The 18,809-nt window shown below is 42.9% G+C and overlaps 1 long non-coding RNA gene across 3 annotated transcripts; it reads left to right on the top strand.

The window, feature by feature from the left end:
• The first annotated feature begins 11,534 nt into the window (after nucleotides 1-11,534).
• LOC127755180 (uncharacterized) lies at nucleotides 11,535-16,010 on the top strand. 3 transcript variants are annotated; one of them, XR_008012973.1, is made up of 7 exons: nucleotides 11,535-12,259; nucleotides 12,455-12,529; nucleotides 13,088-13,117; nucleotides 13,336-13,433; nucleotides 14,279-14,337; nucleotides 15,382-15,482; nucleotides 15,681-16,010. It is a non-coding gene; the product is annotated as an uncharacterized LOC127755180 (long non-coding RNA). The 3 variants fall into 3 exon arrangements; XR_008012969.1 differs by having other exon boundaries at nucleotides 11,535-12,330; XR_008012968.1 differs by having other exon boundaries at nucleotides 11,536-12,529.
• Nucleotides 16,011-18,809: the final 2,799 nt, after the last annotated feature.

Here is an 18,809-nt window from a genome sequence, read left to right as displayed (position 1 = left end):
AAAAAACTCTACAACTCTGTCTTAAGTCAGCCAAACAGATTTTGTGGCTTAACCCATCCAAATCAGTTCAATCTACTACGTACTATCCAGATTTTGACAAAAAAAAAAAGGCAACAGTCATAAAAAAACTCATAGCGTTTAAACCACTTAAGATAAAATCATTCCCTTTTGTTACAAGATAGATCATGGTGTTATCATGTAATTCATGAAAAACAGAGGCACTATAAAAGTGTCCACGCCCAGAACTACCAATCCGAATCACAACGCGCACAACTCTCCTCTAACCTACCTTAACCACGCATTAAACCATCAGACTGTAAAACAAACAACTGGTATTATAAGGGGGACATGTCTCACCTAGAGTATCTTCAAAGAATTTGAGAGGAGACAACAGAGGAAACTCCGATCTAACCCCTCCTTCTACTCCTCTCCTCTTCGTTCAGTTTTTCCACTTTGCTTCTTGATCCAAGTTCTTGGGGTGGAGATCTATGAAGGCAAGTTGTTGTAGAGGGAAGAGGGTACACAAGCACATACAGGAAGATGACACTACTACACGATAGATTTTTCTGGACGCCACCCCCTTTTGTTTCCATGCGGTCCGTAAGTGGAACCGCACGGAAAAATAGGGGGACCGGTGCCGGGCATTCGCCCGCACGGGAAAATGCATTTTCCTGTGCGGTCGTCTTAAGAGGACAGTACGGGATAATCCTCATTATCCCATGTGGTTGACTTAAGAGGACCGCATGGGAAAATCGATTTTCGCGTGCGGGCTTTTTAAGTGGACTGCACGGAAAAATACCTACCTCCTTTCCCGCCCACCCACTTCAAAATTTTCATATCCTCTCTCTTCCTTTTTCCCTTTTCTCCCTCAGCCACTCCTCTCTCTACCTTTCTCACAGCCATATATTCCCTTTACTTCTCAACCACTCCACCTTCCCTTATCTTCCCTTTACTTCTCAACCACTCTCACAGCGGGCGCGCGGTGGCCCCGTCGGCGGCGGCTCCTCCCCGTCCCCTCCTCCCGTGAGGGAGCAGCGGCGGGAGGCGACACGGCGGCTCCGTCGGAGGGGCGCGACGGCTGCTGGCGGAGGCGATGCGACGGCTCCGTCGGCGGGGCACGGCGGCTGCTGGCGGAGGCAACGCGGCGATGTTGATAGTCTTTAAATCATAATATTTGACCGTCAATACTTGCATATAATGAAATAAAAGATGGTATCCAACTTAGTGGTAGGGTTTATTACTAATCATTTCCACTAGTGTTGGTGAAATATGTGTATGCCGGTATTTTGAGGAGAAAACATATCTGCCATGCGACAAAATGCACCTCCGCGCATTCAGGACACGTCTACACGGATTGGAGGGCTCATATGTCAACCAAAATCATTTAGAATTGATCCAAATCAATGTACATGATGTTGGGGGCCCAATAAGCTACCTACCGGCCAAAGGAGAGGCCGGGAAGAGGGTTTTTGGGTTCAGCCGAACCACCAGTTCGGCCAAACCCGTTTCATGGCCGTTGATCACCAGATGACACGTGTACGCTCCTAATTACTTCCTGATGGCGGTTGCGGGGCAGAATGGTCATTTCCCATAGCAGTAACCGTCATTTGGAGCCTATATAAGGAGGTCTCCTTCTCACTTCAAAGCCACACAACTTTGAGCTGAATTACAAGAGGCTATATTGTATCTTTTGTACATTAGAAGTAGGTAGAGAGTGAGGGGAAGCTCTGGAGGAGTGCCTGGAAGTTTGGCGCTCATCCGACTTCTACCTCGATGAGTGTAGCTTTCTAGGAGGAATTCTGGAGGAGTACCGGAGCTGTCGGTACACTCTGCTCTGGGTTCGGAGAACTTCTTCTATAAAGTAAACATCCGCGCTCCTTTCTTATGTTATTTAATTACTTTGTCTAAGTAAGATAGATTTCCATATTTGCGGGTTCATTGTTTAGTATTCATACTAAGTGCTCTAGTACTAGGACTCTGGATAAAGAAGGAAGTTCCTGTACAAGTATTAGAGTAGTAACTAATAACTTAGACGTTGTGTCTAGGTTAGAGATTACCTTTGTTTGTTGTGTATCCCATGGATTTATCAGAGGTATGCGGCAGGTGGTAACAGCCTTGAATCTCATCCCAGTAATCCTCCACATTCGGATACATCATAGAGCTATAACCGGAACCACGCTGGCAGACCAGTAGGGGTCGGTGCCCGAAGCAACAGATAGGAAATTACCTTAACTTATCTTAAATAATTAAAACCCATAGAAAGACCTCTCTAGCCTAGCATGCCTACCATCAGTTGTTGTCCTTGGATAGTCTTAGCCTTAGATAGATTACACACGTTCCCTGAGTTCGATATCCTTTTGGAGTCATCCGAAGGTGAAGTGCTACAGCGGTATTCCGTGCGCTTTCGGATTTATATGTGGTCGTAAGAAATACCAACAGGCGCCTCGGCAAGCAGAGGAGCGGCGGCCACGGCGGGCGCGGGACGGACGGCGGACGACGCGGCGGCCGCAGCACCGTGCGGCTCGGCGAAGGAGCGGCGAGCGAGGCGACGGCCGGGCGCGGCAGTGGCCGGGCGAGGTGGTGGCCGGCGCGACTGGTGGGCGGGGCGGGCTCGACGGCTCGCGGATGCGGGCAGCGGCGATTTTCGCATTTTTTTTTTATTTTTGGTTTTTTTGGTTCCGTGCGGGCGGTACAATTTGACCGCACGGGATAATCGATTATCCCGTGCAGTCCACTTAACCCGGCCGTACGGGAAAATGGTTATCCTGTGTGGTTGGGCTGCTTGCACGTGAAAATATTCATTTTTCCGGATGCGTGGGTCCAGACGGGGAAAACCTCCGATGGAAAATCAATTTGACCGCACGGAAAAATAGTCTATGTAGTAGTGTAATGATGGTGGTGGCATGTATGTGTATAGAATTAATTATTTGATTGATAAGATGTAGTCAACATAATAATCCAATCTATTGTATAAGTGGGCTTTAGTATTAGCTGCAAAATGACATGGAGACATGTGCAACTAGCAGCCGGCTACACTATTAAACTTGCTCTAAGGGGGAAAGGATGAGTTTCCATTCCGTCCTCTCTCTATGGGGTGCGGTTTGGGGGGGGGGGCGCTAGTCGGTTGGCTAAAAATATTCTTTTCTACCACTAGTTTCTGCCAAACTTCTTTATTTTTATAAAGCAACTCAAAACCAAGAACCAAACCAACTTATTTTTTTAAAACTTTTTTTGGAGTGTTACAATCTAACATAAAAACCAAACAACCAAAACTTTTCTAAAATAAAAGAACCTCAGAAGTCAAAACTTGATGGACTACATCACAAATAACCTCTAAAAACATGGTTTTTATGTGCTGTAGAGACGGCTATACTCATCTAAATTAGTGGTAAGGGCAGTTTTAGCAACCATCTCATAGGCGTTGCCATGGCTCCCATCTCAAATGATTAGAGACGGATTAAAAAGTCGTCTGCACAACCAGAGACGGTTGGTATATACGGTTAGAACCATTGCTACACATCGAACTTGAAGTTCAAATCAATTTTCTAGGCATATAGAAAACTGTCTCTAATTTAAATTATGACTGTGTCCAATTTGAAATTCAAATTTTTAGATAAAACATGTAGAGATGCTTGTTGATGCTAGGCACGGTTTGCTTCCGTCTCTACCATATACTAGAGGTGGTTTATGGTTTGTCTAGAAGTGATTACAGCCGTCTCTATTCATGATTAACATATTACTTATTTCTTTTCTAGAGACTGTTTCTACTTTTATAGTGACGGCTTTGTCTTGGTTTAAAAGGCAGAAATGCATCGCGAGCAAGATCCGGCTGATATTGGTGACTCGAGCCCTGACGGAAGCCCATCAAAAATCCTCAACCTGAATGACAACACTATAGACGTGGCGCAACACATCGAGAACCCTCAGGTACCTACATTTGTAACGGTTAGCGTCAAAATTTGGTAAGCCCAAAGTCATCATCGGCCGAGAGTCAGTATCGGCTTTAGAGTCTTGGAATTGGCCGATGGGAGTCATCAAGTCGCCAGCAGTTGTGTTCTTGATGGAGTCGGATCAATTAAAGGAAATTTATCTAGAAGAGTCCGAGTTCAAGAATGATGCGGCATGGCAAGTTATTTATTAATTAGGAATAGTTTATTACTTTTCTTTTATCTTTAGGAAAGTGTGTTTAGTGTCTGATAAGGACTTTATTTTTTTTATCTTTAGAAAAGTTTCTTTCTTGTCCTATAAGGATTAGTATCTACCCATGGGTATAAATATGTACACTCGGGGTCATTGTAAACGATCTCTCGATCAATACAACTACTCTCGGCGCATCGCCACCCTCTTTCCCGAGGATTTTACTTATCAACTGGCGAAATTTGGCACCTGACGCGGGGCTGCATCAGTTCAGTTCGATCTCCGGCGAAGGGGTAAGTCCTACGTTCCGCCGGCCCTAGTGAATCTATCGGCTACATTGGTGTTGTTCAAGGCTGCATCACTTCGATCTCTTGGATCGCTCTGGTTTGGTTGATATATTTGCTTACCTAATATCTCAATTCTATCTCTAGTTGCATTGTGTTTAGAGACGCATCGGTTCAGTTGGGACTGTCTCAGTTAGGTCCAATCTTTTGTCTTAGCCAATATATCACTACAATCACAATGCTGTTATAAATAGATTTGTTATATCCATCGCATTAGACAGATCTATCGGCTCATTGAGTATTAGATTATCATATGTAATCTCGTGCTGCATCGGTTAGTTCCGACCTACTAGATTGTTGTTGATAATACAAACCTTGATGAGCCGATAGGTTCATGCTAATGTTTTATCGGGGTGCTAGCCGATAAGTTATCTGGACGTTGCATTGGCTTATAATGATTGCATATACATATAAGTTGGATTTAGTCGATGACAACAAAGGTTTCATTGATCTATCTAATCTTGCGGATTTTATGACATTGTTAACAACCAAATTTGGTAATCCAAGTATCGGAGATGAAGATAAATCGAAGCGGAATCCAAGATAGAGATCGTTCCGGAAACAGAGCGAGAATCGGCTAAAAGTCCGAATCGGCTACGATCAGGATCGACGGAGTTCGAGTCAGACAAGGTTGGCCGATTGAGCCGATGCCGACAATGTGGCACGGTACACGCTGTCGGGTTGAGTTAATGTGCTTCATGAGGATTGCCATGTATGGATTTAGTCCTGAGAAGGCAATTGTATCTATTAATTAGGATATTTCATGTAATTTACTTACAGATATGTTTGGGCAAAAGTCTGCCGCAAAGACTTATGGTATCTTAGAGTTTGTTAGAAATAAGAGTCGTGTCCGACATGGACATATTTTGTAAATCTCGGGTATAAATAGACCCCGAGCCCCATGTAATACAACAACAGACGTTCAATATAATCTCGGCGCATCGCCACCCTTTTACTTTCGTTTTGTTTCGACGAGTTCTTGCTTTCGGGTTGAGCTGCATCGGTTTCGATCTTCAACTAGACGTAAAACTTGTTATGGCGGCTTGCGTTCTCGGGATTAATGCTTTCATCTTTATGACACTCTAATCCTGTTTATGTAATTCGTCGAGTTATCATATATTCAATATAATCTTTGGCAATATTGTTATCTAACCTACAATTGGCTAACGTCTATTGCTAGAAGGCAGCCGATCAGGTTAAGTACCAACGTTGACTTAGATTATATAGGATATCTACCACTCTATGAAACATCCAACGGCTTGATTGTCTAGATATTGTCCTTCTTTTCATACTTATAGCTGCATCAGTTGAGTTTGATCTTATAAGTCGTGCTTAGAATCTCAATCTCTAGCCTGCTTTTGGTTGCCGATTAGGGTAGTATCGGGGTTTCAGCTGATCTTACCTGATTTAGCTTTATATTTCATGTGCTTAATTGATATGCTAGATCTGCCCTTTATGTTAAGATCTTATTACAATGAAGTATATTAAGCTTTTGTTTGATATATTTTACTTGCTTTAATATCTTAGTATAGAGTGGTATCGGAGTATTAGCCGATACATGCTAGGTCTATCTGATCGGCTATGATATGAACATCTATAATCTCATTGTTAGTATATATTTCGATCTAAGTGATTTATACTATCTCGGCATGGCGACCGATCTATCCCAATTACTTGATTTAAGTATATATCGACATAAGAATTATATATTGTTAACATCTACAGCCAATCGAGTAGATTTAGTTCTTTCTTATTTATTCATGATTGCCGATCGATTCACATATGACATCGGCTCAAAGTTAAATGATATGTCATCAGCAGCTGGCCGATCGGCTATCATTTATGGATTTAACCGCAGTTTCTTTGTCTTTATTTCTTGTTGATTGCAGGATCAAATCAACTGGCTCGCTCATGAACCTAAAAGCAAGATTTTTGGACATGCACTGGAGTTAAGCAGATCTCCCAGGCCTCGTGTTTTTCGCATCAACACGCTTTTGGCACGCCCAGTGGGAATTATATGACCAGCAGAAAGTTGAATTTGTTTCTCCCGAAGTAATAAGTTGAAAATTTTATCAGCCTTGGTGATATCAAAGTCAAATCTCTCCTCTTTTTTGGAACTCCTCACCCATGGGCAAGGTACAACTTTCTTGCTCCTGACCCACTCGGCTGCTATTACTTCGGAATCATCCTCATCTTTGGAATCATACATGTAAGGATACACATGATTGATCTTTTTGAAGTTCTTCTTGGCCTCTGCAAACCTTTGCTCATGCAGAGTTACCTTTTGTGCAAGGTGAGATAAGCTTTCAAACTCCTGGGATGAGAATTTCTCTTTAATCGGAGCTACCAAACCCTAAAAGCCAAATCGGCTAGCTAAGAATCTGTTAGAGCCAAGCTATAGCACTTATTCCTTGTCTCTCTAAATCTCTGAATGTAATCCTACACAAATTCATCCTGTCTTTGCCGAATTGCTGTCAAGTCAGAAAGTTTCATCTCATGAATTCCACTGTAAAAATAACTGTGAAACTGCTTCTCCAAATCGGCCTAACCATTAACAGAATTGTATGGTAGAGAAGAAAACCAAGTAAAAGCCGATCCGGACAACGACAAAGGAAATAGCCTAACTCTCAGGGCGTCAACAGCCGATGCTTCACCACACTGAGCCAAGAATCGGCTGATATGCTCATAAGTAGAAACATTGTCTTGCCCTGAAAATTTTGAGAAGTCTGGTACCTTGTATCGAGCAGGCAATGGAACCCTCTCAAACCACTCAGGGTATGGATGCCGATATAAGTTCCCAGTATCCTTCGGCTTAAGCCCAAATTGCTCCCTCATCACATCTGCGATCATATCGGCCCACTGTCTCTGCTGAGGTGCCCCTTGTGTCTGCTGCTGTATCGGCTCAAACTGATTAAACTGAGGAGTAAACTAAGGCTGAGGTGACCCTCCTTGGTGGACATGAGGTGAAGGAGGCTGGTAATGATAATTCAAGTGACCCTCGTGGTAATTCTGAGCATTCGGCTGGATGTTGCGTACCAAATGTTTAGGAATAATTTGAGGTATAACCGACTGATCTGGTTGCACGTTATGAACCAAGTGCTCAGCGACAACATGAGTTGCAACATGCTGCCTTAGCTGATTATCAGGTGTCCTCAACCTGGCCGATGCATTTGGCAAACTTTGCTGTTGAATCGGCTGAGTAATCTGCTGCCTTGGTGGCGTTTGCTGGCTTGGCAATGCTGAATCGGCAGCTGGTGGATTTGGCAAGAACATAGCAGCCACCTGTTCCTGAGTTAGCCGACTGATATTTTGCCCAGCATGCTGCGGTTATTCTCTGGTCAACAGCCGATGAGGCTAAAGCCGATGAAGCAAAGAGGTTGGCTAAAGGGAAGAGTGTTGTAACTGCATCATTAAACATGGTTTTCACGTTGCCCGCGGAATTCGGAGCCAGGCAAGCCGATGTTGATGAAGTTGAGGAAGCTTCAGCTAAATTGGTTTTGTCACCAGAGCAAGCAATTTTTAAGAAGCCAGATGTCTAAGATGGGAAGCCGATGTCTAAGATGATGGTTGATGGTGGGGCTGCTGTGAACTTGATGCCATATGCTACCTTTAGGAAGTTGGGCAGAAATTCAGAGGATCACATCAAGACAAACATGGTTCTCAAGGACTTTGGTGGCAATCCATCGGAAACAAAAGGAGTTTTGAATGTGGAACTGACAGTCGGCAGCAAAACCGTCCCTACAACATTTTTTGTCATCGATGGGAAGGGTTCCTATAGCTTGTTGCTTGGAATGGATTGGATTCATGCTAATTGTTGTATTCCTTCAACCATGCACTAATGCTTGATTCAATGGCAAGGCGACAAGATTGAGATCGTGCCAGCCGACAGGTCAGTTAATGTTGCCAGTGCCGATTTAGCTCTTTGGGAGATGGATGGTATTGATTGCTTGTCTGGAAAGTTTGGGATGGAGATTTTCTAAAAGTGTCCGATTGTGATATACAGCCAATTGAAGATGGAGAGCCCAAGTTACTATTTTAAGGGCGTCGTGGAGGGTTCAAACGTCTACACCAAGGACACAATAGATGATCTTGATGACAAGCAAGGACAGGGTTTCATGTCGGCCGATGATTTGGAAGAAATTGATATAGGTCCAGGCGATAGACAAAGGCCGACATTCATCAGTAAGAATTTATCTTCTGAATTTAGAACCAAGTTGATAGAGCTTTTAAACGAATATAGAGATTGCTTCGCTTGGGAGTATTATGAGATGCCAGGACTCAGCCGATCGATTGTTGAACATCGGCTTCCTATCAAACCGGGGGTTAGACCGTACCAGCAACCACCAAGAAGATGCAAAACCGATATGCTCGAAGCTATCTAGGCTGAGGTTAAACGTTTGTATGATGCTGGTTTTATTCGTCCATGCCGATATGCTGAGTGGGTTTCCAACATAGTTCCAGTTATCAAGAAAAATGGCAAAGTCAGGGTGTGCATTGATTTTCGAGATCTAAACAAAGCTACCCCAAAGGACGAGTACCCAATGCCGGCTGCCGATCAATTGGTTGATGCTGCTTCAGGGCATAAGATATTAAGTTTTATGGATGACAATGCAGGTTACAATCAGATCTTTATGGCAGAAGAAGACATTCATAAGACGGCTTTCAGATGTCCTGGTGCAATTGGCTTGTTTGAGTGGGTTGTAATGACTTTTGGCTTGAAGAGTGCTGGGGCTACATATCAAAGGGCCATGAAATATATATTCCATGGTTGGTTGAAATTTACATTGATGATGTGGTGGTCAAGTCAAAAGAAATAGAGAACCATATAGCCGATTTGAGGAAGGTTTTTGAGAGAACTAGGAAATATGGCCTGAAGATGAATCCGACAAAGTGTGCTTTTGGCGTATCGGCTGGCCAGTTTTTGGAATTTCTTGTTCACGAGAGGGGGATTGAGGTCACTCAAAGGAGTATTAATGCAATTAAGAAAATTCAACCTCCGGAGGACAAGACGAAGTTGCAGGAGTTGATCGGCAAGATTAATTTTGTTAGAAGGTTTATCTCTAATTTATCTGGAAGATTAGAACCGTTTACGCCTTTGTTGAGATTGAAGGCCGATCAAGAGTTCACCAGGGGGGCAGAGTAACAGAAGGCTTTGGATAATATTAAAGAATACCTTAGTTCTCCTCCAGTTTTAATCCCTCCACAAAAGGGAATACCTTTTAGATTATATCTATCGGCCGGTGAGAAGTCAATCGGCTCAGTTTTGATTCAGGAGCTTGAGGGAAAAGAAAGGGTTGTGTTTTATTTAAGTCGCAGGCTTTTGGATGCTGAGACAAGATATCCTCCTGTGGAAAAATTGTGCTTGTGTTTATATTTCTCCTGCACGAAGTTAAGGCATTATCTGTTGTCCAACGAATGCACTGTAATATGCAAAGCCGGTGTGGTTAAGTACATGCGGTTTCATATCAGCAATAATCTTCAACAAATCAGTCTTAGTACTCTAATGGTGCTGTGGCTGCAATATGCTGATTAAAAATGGTTGTTTCCCCTGCCACTGAATTTTATCTGATGATTAACTTGACCTGCCAACGTCTAGAATTTATGAGCATAAATACGCGCCTTTCTAAATAGTTGGAAGGTGTACAGTTGATTGCTTCATTCACAATATGGGTTATGATCATTATATAAATGTTTTTTTCTTGATGGGTGTCTTATGAACAGTCCTAATATAAATCAAGTATAATCTAATTCATCTCAGACTATATGCGACATATTAATGTTCTAAATCTGAACTACTTTCGGCTCTATCTCCTTCAGAAGGGAGGATGAGGTGAGCTCTGTGAGTAATGCATATATAGTATGAACTTGATATAGCACTGGCACAGGATGGTCTGAATCTACAATTCATGATAAGGCGTTTTGAAGAACTTCCTAGCAAAAGGAATAAGTGTTATAGTATATTTTTTCCTGTTATTATTTTCCTGAAGTAGGAAAAGTTGATTTATAGTTATTATATTTACTTTAACAGTAGCATATTGGCTACAAGCAGCACAAATACGTTTTCCCATGTGAATGGATAAATGGGACATATGATTGTTTTGAATTGGATAATTAAATTGCATTGGCGGTACATAAAACTTGTTGTGTGGGTGCAATTTAGTGCATAAACTTGTATAATGTTCGTTTTAGTACACGAACTTGTCTAGTTCGTGCGAACGAGGACCAAAATAACTTGGCAATGTTAATTTTACGAAGCTGATGTTGATTAGGATCTAGCGTGCGTACGTGTAGTGAGTATGCATAAGAAATGCAATATTTATAAATTTGGTCTCTACTTTATCCTTCATCATGGAAATGATGAATTATATACATAGTATCTTTCTAACCCTTATATCATTGTTCGAATTTTTTAATCCTTTTCTCCTATCACTATATCCTATTCTATTTTTTACTCATTGAAGAGGTGTATGTCTAATAGCAACATTCTCAGATATATGTTTACATAGTATCCTAATCTGCTTCTAAATCAATAAGATTAGACATGTAGTGTCTTTTTCGCCTTCCTCCATATGCACTAGACAAGTTCATGCACCAAAACGAGCATTTTGCAAGTTCGTGTACTAAATTGCACCCACCTGATAAGTTCGTGAACCAGCAATGCAATTTACTCTTGCTAAAACTATGGAGATATTTTTTTCCCCTTCACAATTGAATTTTCTCCCTGGGTTGCACTGGGACCCTGCTCGTATCGGAGTATATTAAGGGGCGCGTGAGGGGCGAGCGCTCGCGCGTGCCACGTCGGATTTTTTCTACAGTATCTACAGTGCGCGGGGTGGATTTTTGCGAAAAAGCCCTCCGGTTCGCGCGTAATTCGGCCGCAATCCCCCCGCGAACAGTACCTGTGAGCTGGTACTCTACGTAGAGGCCCTTTGGAAATCTGGATATTGCACACGAAGGAGGGAAAAATCGAGAATAAGGACTGCGCTCTAAAATATGGAAGAGGAGGGGCTTTTTCGAAACAAACGTGCACTAACCCACCCCAATCCCCAACCCTAGCCGCTGCCCCCTCCGTCCCACCTGCTCCCGGCCTCTCCCTCTCTCGCCGCCGCCGCCTCGCGCCGTCGCTCCCCCTCGTCCCGTCCACATCGCCGGGCGCCGCCACCGCCACCGCCCTCCCTCACGCCGCCGCCGCTGCCCCTTCAAACCCTAGCCGCCGCCGCTGCCGTGCTCGTCGACCCACACCGCTCAGCTGCTGTCCGCCGCTGCCGCCGTCGCCGTGCCATACACCAGCTTCGGCGGCGCCTTCATCGCCGCCTCGTCGAGCGCAACGGCCGCCTCCGCCACCGCGACGCCGCCCCACCGCCGGCGGTGTCCCGTCGCCGCGTGCTCACCACCACCGCCGCCGCGGGCATGGTGCTGCGCATGCACATGTGCAGCAGGACGGCCATGGCGACGGTGGCCCCGGCGGTGGCGCCTACGGAGACGATCCCTATCACCTCCATCTGACAGCGCCGGCGACGAGCGAGCTAATCAATCAATCAATGAACCAAGATTCTGTTCGTTGCACGTTTGGTGCCGCGCTGTTCGAGGGTCCCGCTGCGGCCTCGAATGGGGATCGCGCCCTGTGTGTAGTGCGCCACTGATGGTCGTCGTTCGACGGAGAGGCGGGACCGTCGGTGGCCTTCTTCGATCTGCTACTCATTATTCGTTGTTGTGATCGGGTTGCCTGGGTATGGATCCTGGCGGGTGATGCCATGATGCGCTAGCCTTCCTATGGGGTGTGTATGTTTCTGTCTTCCTTTTTGTGCCTGTCTTTTGCATTTTAGGTCTCGGGGATCTTGGTTGCCAGGTCAGTAAATTAGTCCTGACATTTGTGCTTTGCTAAGGATCCTTCATGCCTTTGGATTGTTTAAAGTGCTATTACTTTGCAGCTTAACATGAGTGTTTTTTTCCATGTGTGTTGAAAATTGCAGCATATATAGGGTATGGGAATCCCTGTGGGAAAGCTTGCACTGTACACAGCCCTTAGAGGTGTCTGGCCTTCTGATGTAAGTTATTTACATTTCAATTGTTTTCTTCAGCAATGAGCAGAATAGCAGATTGATGTACGTAGTATTTTCTCCTCTCCTCACACTCATCATGCTCGCCACTGTCCCGCTGCTCTTTCTCGCCCGCGGCGTATGTCCAATGTAATGCGGTGTTGCCATCTGTAGAATCTGAATTTTCAGGGTCATTTGTAGTCAATGTCTTGGGTAGAATCTGAATTGCTCCATGTCTTGTTAGTGTTGATCCATATTTCTTTTAGTGTGGATGACATGCAGAAAGGTGATATGGAAAAACAATGTAAACATGCAAAGGAGGTATCTTAGGGCTGTTTGTCAGATTTCTTCATTCTCAGACTAGAGATCTGAGAATATGTAGATATAAAAATAGGAAACTACAACAAATCTGATTCCACGTTTTCAACTTATATATTAATTTTAAGGCTGAATTAAACTCTTTTGGTCCCACTTCAAACAATGTATCTTTGCCATATAGTCAATTTTAATTCTGTGAGCGCTAAGCACCCACAGTACTAATGTTTCTCTATACATATTTATGTGTAGGTTCTGTTGCTTCTACTTCTCTGAAGGATGGTAAGCTTGTTTTCATGCTTATTTGTTCAGTTCTTCCAATATTATTTCCTATACAATAATATTCCCAATGTTGTTAGATGCATTTACTAAGTTGTGGCTCCTTCAAAAACTTTAGATGTTATTATATTATACATTTCCTTGAGGACTTGTTAGAAAAATAGGTGTTTTTCAATTTCTCCAACTTAAATTTGTATTGTCTGTATTGTGCATTTTATTAGGTGATGTGATCGCACTTGTGGTTCTCTATTTCACTACAGCAGGGTGCTTCAAGTGAGGTAGAAGATATTGTGAAAGAATTAGGGCAGCACTCCATATGGTAAATTTTCCTCTACTCTGTTTTCAAGACTAATATATACTAATGCTACCTATTCAAATATTGACCCTCTTGAAATTAGTTTTATTTTTACATAATTTTCTTTGATGTTACAAATGATGTCAATATAGGATCAATAGCATTATACATGATACATTTTTTTATCTTCCTAGGCATATAAAACTATTTAGCCAAGGTATTGCATTTATGGAAAAATTAATGTATATACTTCTTCAAATAAGTTTTCAGGCTTCTGTCCTTGTTCAAAACTTAAAGCCGCCCAGATGGGGTTGACACTGACCAATGCCACGTAGGATAGAAGCAATAGCTGCGTCTTTTTCTTCCCGTGAATGCTGGGCGCATGGGAATGATTCTGGGATGAACCACGTCGGATTTTACCGTTAAGTTCTACCATACAAAATTTCCACCATGGCATCAGTTGATTGGGTCCTCTTTTCCTTGGTATATCCATCAGTCGGTCCCATGCGTCAGTCTCAGTAAGGAAGCTTTGTGGCTACTACCACTTCGTGGGTAGATAAAGATGATGTTTTCATACGTTTATCTTTAAGATCGTTAGTACTTTCATGCGTTTATCTTTAAGATCGTTAATAATAACCTATAGTTGTCTTAGCTAATTGTTTGGGGTACAGATTGCTTATAACATTAAATAATGTTGAATGACGTTAGTGTTTCTTGTAGGATGGGCTTATGGTGTGTAAGGAAGTCAAAAGAAAGATATATACCTTGTTATAATTCAGCACTGGGATAGCTACTACCTATATATGATGTATTTGATTGTGCTACATTATTACTTATGCACATACTGAATCAAGTTACTTTATTTCTAGATCAGCGCTGCAGTTTCAAGCTCTACTCATAGGGTGAAAACTGCAACTGAGAAAGCAAAGTAAGAGCATCAATGGTTGTGAGGCCTACTGATTTCTCTCACTCTAAATCTGAGAAAAATATTTTCATGTTGATACTACTTCCAGAATTGAGCATACTAACTTATATGGCAGATAATGCACTGAAGAACATGGTAGTGTTACGTTACTTTCAGATTCATGGTTCTACGTATAGTATAATAAGTTGCAGGTATTTAAATGCTAGGCTGGATATTCTCACACAAATGCTAGCTATGTGGGCACTCCAGACATGGGTTTTAGCATAGAGTCCTGATAACACTTTTAGGCGATTTTTTTTTTTTTGCCTAAAAGTGATCTTTAATTACTAAGAACACCTTTGACACTGCTCGATAAATTTCCTTAGTGGTGCTAGATTAATATCCTGAATACAGTATGAAACAAGGGAACAATACTCTCAAGTAATTGTAACAGAAACTCTCTCAAATAGTTATAGTACAAAAATAACGGAAATAGTACTAAAAATTCTAATGTAAACTCTACCAAATATTGAGCTGTGAGGACTCTTCATTTGGGTTATGAAAAGTGCAAAGTGATTGTCCTCATAAAACAATGGATGTATAGCAGTATAATTCACATTAGATGAACTGCTCACATGCATAAACACATGCACAGAGTATGCGTTCCTACATATCCATGTAGGTTATCCTCCATCTTTTGAAGTGAGGATAGGAGCTGGATGACAGGACCTACGATCACTGTGACTGATTCCTTTTTTATTTGAGAAGATTTATGGTGTCCTCTTTGTGTAAGGCTGATACCCCTCCAGGTGCTCACAAGAGCTAAAATATATATTTGTCTGTTTCTAATAGGTTCTTGCTTTTCTGGGCTTTCAATTGTTTATCGTTTTAAGTAAGAGGGAATAAGCTGTTCGAGTTTTCCATCAATGTGCTAACCAATCCTATTTTAGTTTGATTGCTTAAGAAATGTGCATCCCTCCCATCTTATATTTAATGTTGTCTAGAAATTTTTCCTACGTATCGTTGATGTATTATTTGTTTGCTGCCTTTTGTTATCAAAATGTCTAGGTATCTTGGCGTGTTTCTGCTCCTATGGTCTTTAAGCAAAAGAGGAGTTCTACTGCCTCCAACAACTGAAGATCTAGATTTCGTTGGGTACATAAAATCTGGTAAGTGCTATGTCCATATGTGGTTATTATTTTTCCTGTTAAGTAAATTTTGATGCTTCCAGGCTTTTGATGCGCATGTTGTATTTTATGAATACTAAACTGCGCGAGCTTTTACATTGCAAGTACACCTTAGTGACACAGCTCTTGCCTTTGTACAAGTTCTGAATACTTTTCAAACTTTTCAATCCTCGTCGCCAGATTGGACGAGGAGCTCGGCGGTGGCTCTGAGCTCAGCCTCGGCAGACCAAGCAACGATGACGACCTTGGTGGCGATGTGGACTGGGCCTTATCCTTGGCATCGGATCAACAGCATTCCAAAGCTTAGATTTAAGTTGTTTGCTCATTTAATATGCCATTGTCTCTATTCCTTTTGTATGGTTCCTTTCTATGTCCATGGGATACACATACCTACCCTATAAAACAACTAGCAGTGCGATTCTTTTGTCTTTCTACGTAAGATTTGATTTGTTATGCAGTGGCAACACACTTGATTTCTCAAGCTAAGTACAGATATCCTTTGAACTCCAAGGGGATTTTCGCCCATGAAGGGAGCAGTTAAACTTCTTACCAGTGTTCTTGAGTCGAAGGTTGAATACAGACCTTATGCTCATGTTGTTGGCAACTTCTCCGAATGTAGGTCTGCAGCACTAACACTATTGCAGAAAGGAAGAGGTATATATCTTCTCTTACTGCATTGAGCTGTCTTTTAGTTAAGAACATATGTCACCCTTCAGAGGAAATTCTTTAATTTAAAAAGGTTATTTAACTAATGAGATATTATGTGTTGAGGAGTAAACTGCAAAGTATGAAAAAAAACATGTTTTGTTGATTAATGATCAGAAGTTCTCTGTACTTCTTATTATCCTTGAGAAGATGACAAAAAGCAAAAACAAAGTTGTCTATACTGATGAATTTGTTTGGACCACAACAGCCATGTTTTGTTGTCTAAACTCATTCCTAAGGTTGCTATTTCTTGTCAGGAGTCATCCTAAGGGTTTGCGGTCATCTGCATTCTATTGGTATCATTAGTATACCAACATATATCATGGAACTGGTAAAGCAACTATTGTTGGCAAACTCGGTAAAGCAACTGATGTTGCCAAAGCCAAACTAATAAAAAAATTGAAGTATGTGGTCAACCAAGTCATTTGTTAGGATGTATTTAGCTATTACTTTGCTTTGAAAAAGGTTGTGAGATCTTTTTCAAGGTTAATGGTTTGGGATTTATCATCACTGCCTGGTCTCAACTGCCAATATCTTCGATATGTACCTATAGATGAGATTTTCATAAAAAAGGTTATAAATAAATCCATTTCTTATTGGTGCACTATTTGTAAGATTGACATCCAATGGGAGGCTCAAATCATGAGCCTAATAGAGCACTCTAATGTTATGAAGGCTTACCGCTCATTTGTTGTCAAAAAGAACCTTTGGGCAACGATGTCATTCATGACATAGGGTTCTTGTTTGCACATAACAAAGATTGCATATCTTAATGGCTCTGAGTGACTTTTACTAGCTCTATTCAAAAGAAAACACTTGAGGCTTTGGACTCCCTTTAGAGGAAGGTTAGGTTTTGTTAAAGACTTATGTTTGAATATTGTAGTAATTTGATTTTCTGTTATTTACCCCAACTGTGACCATGGTGGCGAGTTCTATGATGAAGCTTGAAGAATTCAGTGTTTCTGCTTGTATGTTTGATTGAGGTGACCGACAAAGATCTATGAACGTCTCTGAGATTTTTTTTCCTGACATGTTTGGAGCTCAGATTTTGCATTTTAGGATGGCTCGACAAGTACTCTAGCTATGCATTGGATATAACTTCTGCATGTACATACATTTGAATTTTCAGACCTCAGTGTGATCCTTAATGTACAATCATGAATGTAATTGAAATGTATTCTTTGTTTCCTTATATAATCACCAATACTCTCCAATATCATCCGACATAAGCAATCAATCAAACTACAATCAAACAAACAATATATAGCATGCTGATCACAAATTACACTTGCTGATCGGCTCAGCTGTGTGCAGGCGGCGCGCCAAGGGCGCGCCCCAGCCTCTAGTGCACATTATACATCTCTCTCTTCACGAAATGCATGAAGATATTTTCCCTAACGTGTTGAATTTGGACCGTCACTACTACAGGAATGATTTTCACAGACGAGCCCTCCTCCAGCCTGCAAGTGAACCGTGACATCATCATCTACAATAATGTTGGTCCCAAGGAAGACAAATCCCGTATGCAAAATTAATTTTCGTATGTGGGCCTCTTAATAGATCCGTCTGCGAAAATAAATCTGTTTTCGTTGGCGGACGCACTAGGTCAGCTGCCCACTCTTCTCTGCCTTAAAAATTCTCTCCTCCTCCTTGGCCCATCCACTCCTCTCCTCACCCCACTCCACCTCCTCTCCTCCACTTCACGGACCAGGCACTTTGGGAGGTGGCGAAGGAGGCTGCGATGGCAGGCACTTTGGGAGGTAGCGAAGGCGGCGGTAGCATCAGGTGCTTCGGGAGATGGCAAAAGCAGCAGCAGCGTCGAGCGCTCCGGGTGCGATGATCCAGCAGCCCTAGCCCTAGGAGGGGTGGATCCTCTGCCGCTGGCCTCGAGTGTGGTGGGGTCTCAGCAACGATGATTGCGGTGGAGGTGGACTGTATCGACGACAATAGAAGCGGCTAAGGCATTTCGAAGCTAGGTTTTGATTTTTTATTTTTTTTTTTGGTGGAGGAGGGGGGGTTTCAAGCGAGCGGCTTAACTCGACCGCCCGTGAAAATAGGTTTTCACACATAGTTGTGCCACCCGTTTGAGAAAAATACTATTTTCGCAAACGCCTCGTGGCAGGCCGTCTAGCCATTTGTGAAAATGTGTTTTTGCCGTTTGTAAAAATCGTTTATGTAGTGTATTGCGTGAGATCAAACATGGTTGAATATGCAAAATATGAGGAAGGAAGAACTAGGGTTGGCAACGGGGCGGGTCGGGGGCGGGTTGGGCCAGAACACCCCCACCCCCGTTCCACAACTTCTCCCCCCGACCCCGGCCCCACAGAGATGGTCGGGTGAAAACCGTCACCCGTCCCCGCCCTCGTAGGGGACCCGCGGGTGAGCGGGGCCCCGCACCACCCGGCTGACGATTGACGAGCCGAGGAGCAGCGGCGACACCGATGAGGGACAACGACAGACAGGTGGCTAGGGACTGGGCGTCGCTGCCGCCGCCGCCACGAATGTGCCTCATTAGCCACCGCCGCGGATGTGCCCTCCATGGCCGCCGCCGTCGTCGATGCAATGCTAGCCTTTGCCGTCGCCGTCGTGGATGCGCCACTGACA

Source organism: Oryza glaberrima, chromosome 1 (assembly GCF_000147395.1).
Source record: "Oryza glaberrima chromosome 1, OglaRS2, whole genome shotgun sequence".
NCBI lineage: Eukaryota > Viridiplantae > Streptophyta > Magnoliopsida > Poales > Poaceae > Oryza > Oryza glaberrima.
Note: the sequence above shows the minus strand (reverse complement) of the source record. Positions and strands in the feature narration are given on the sequence as shown.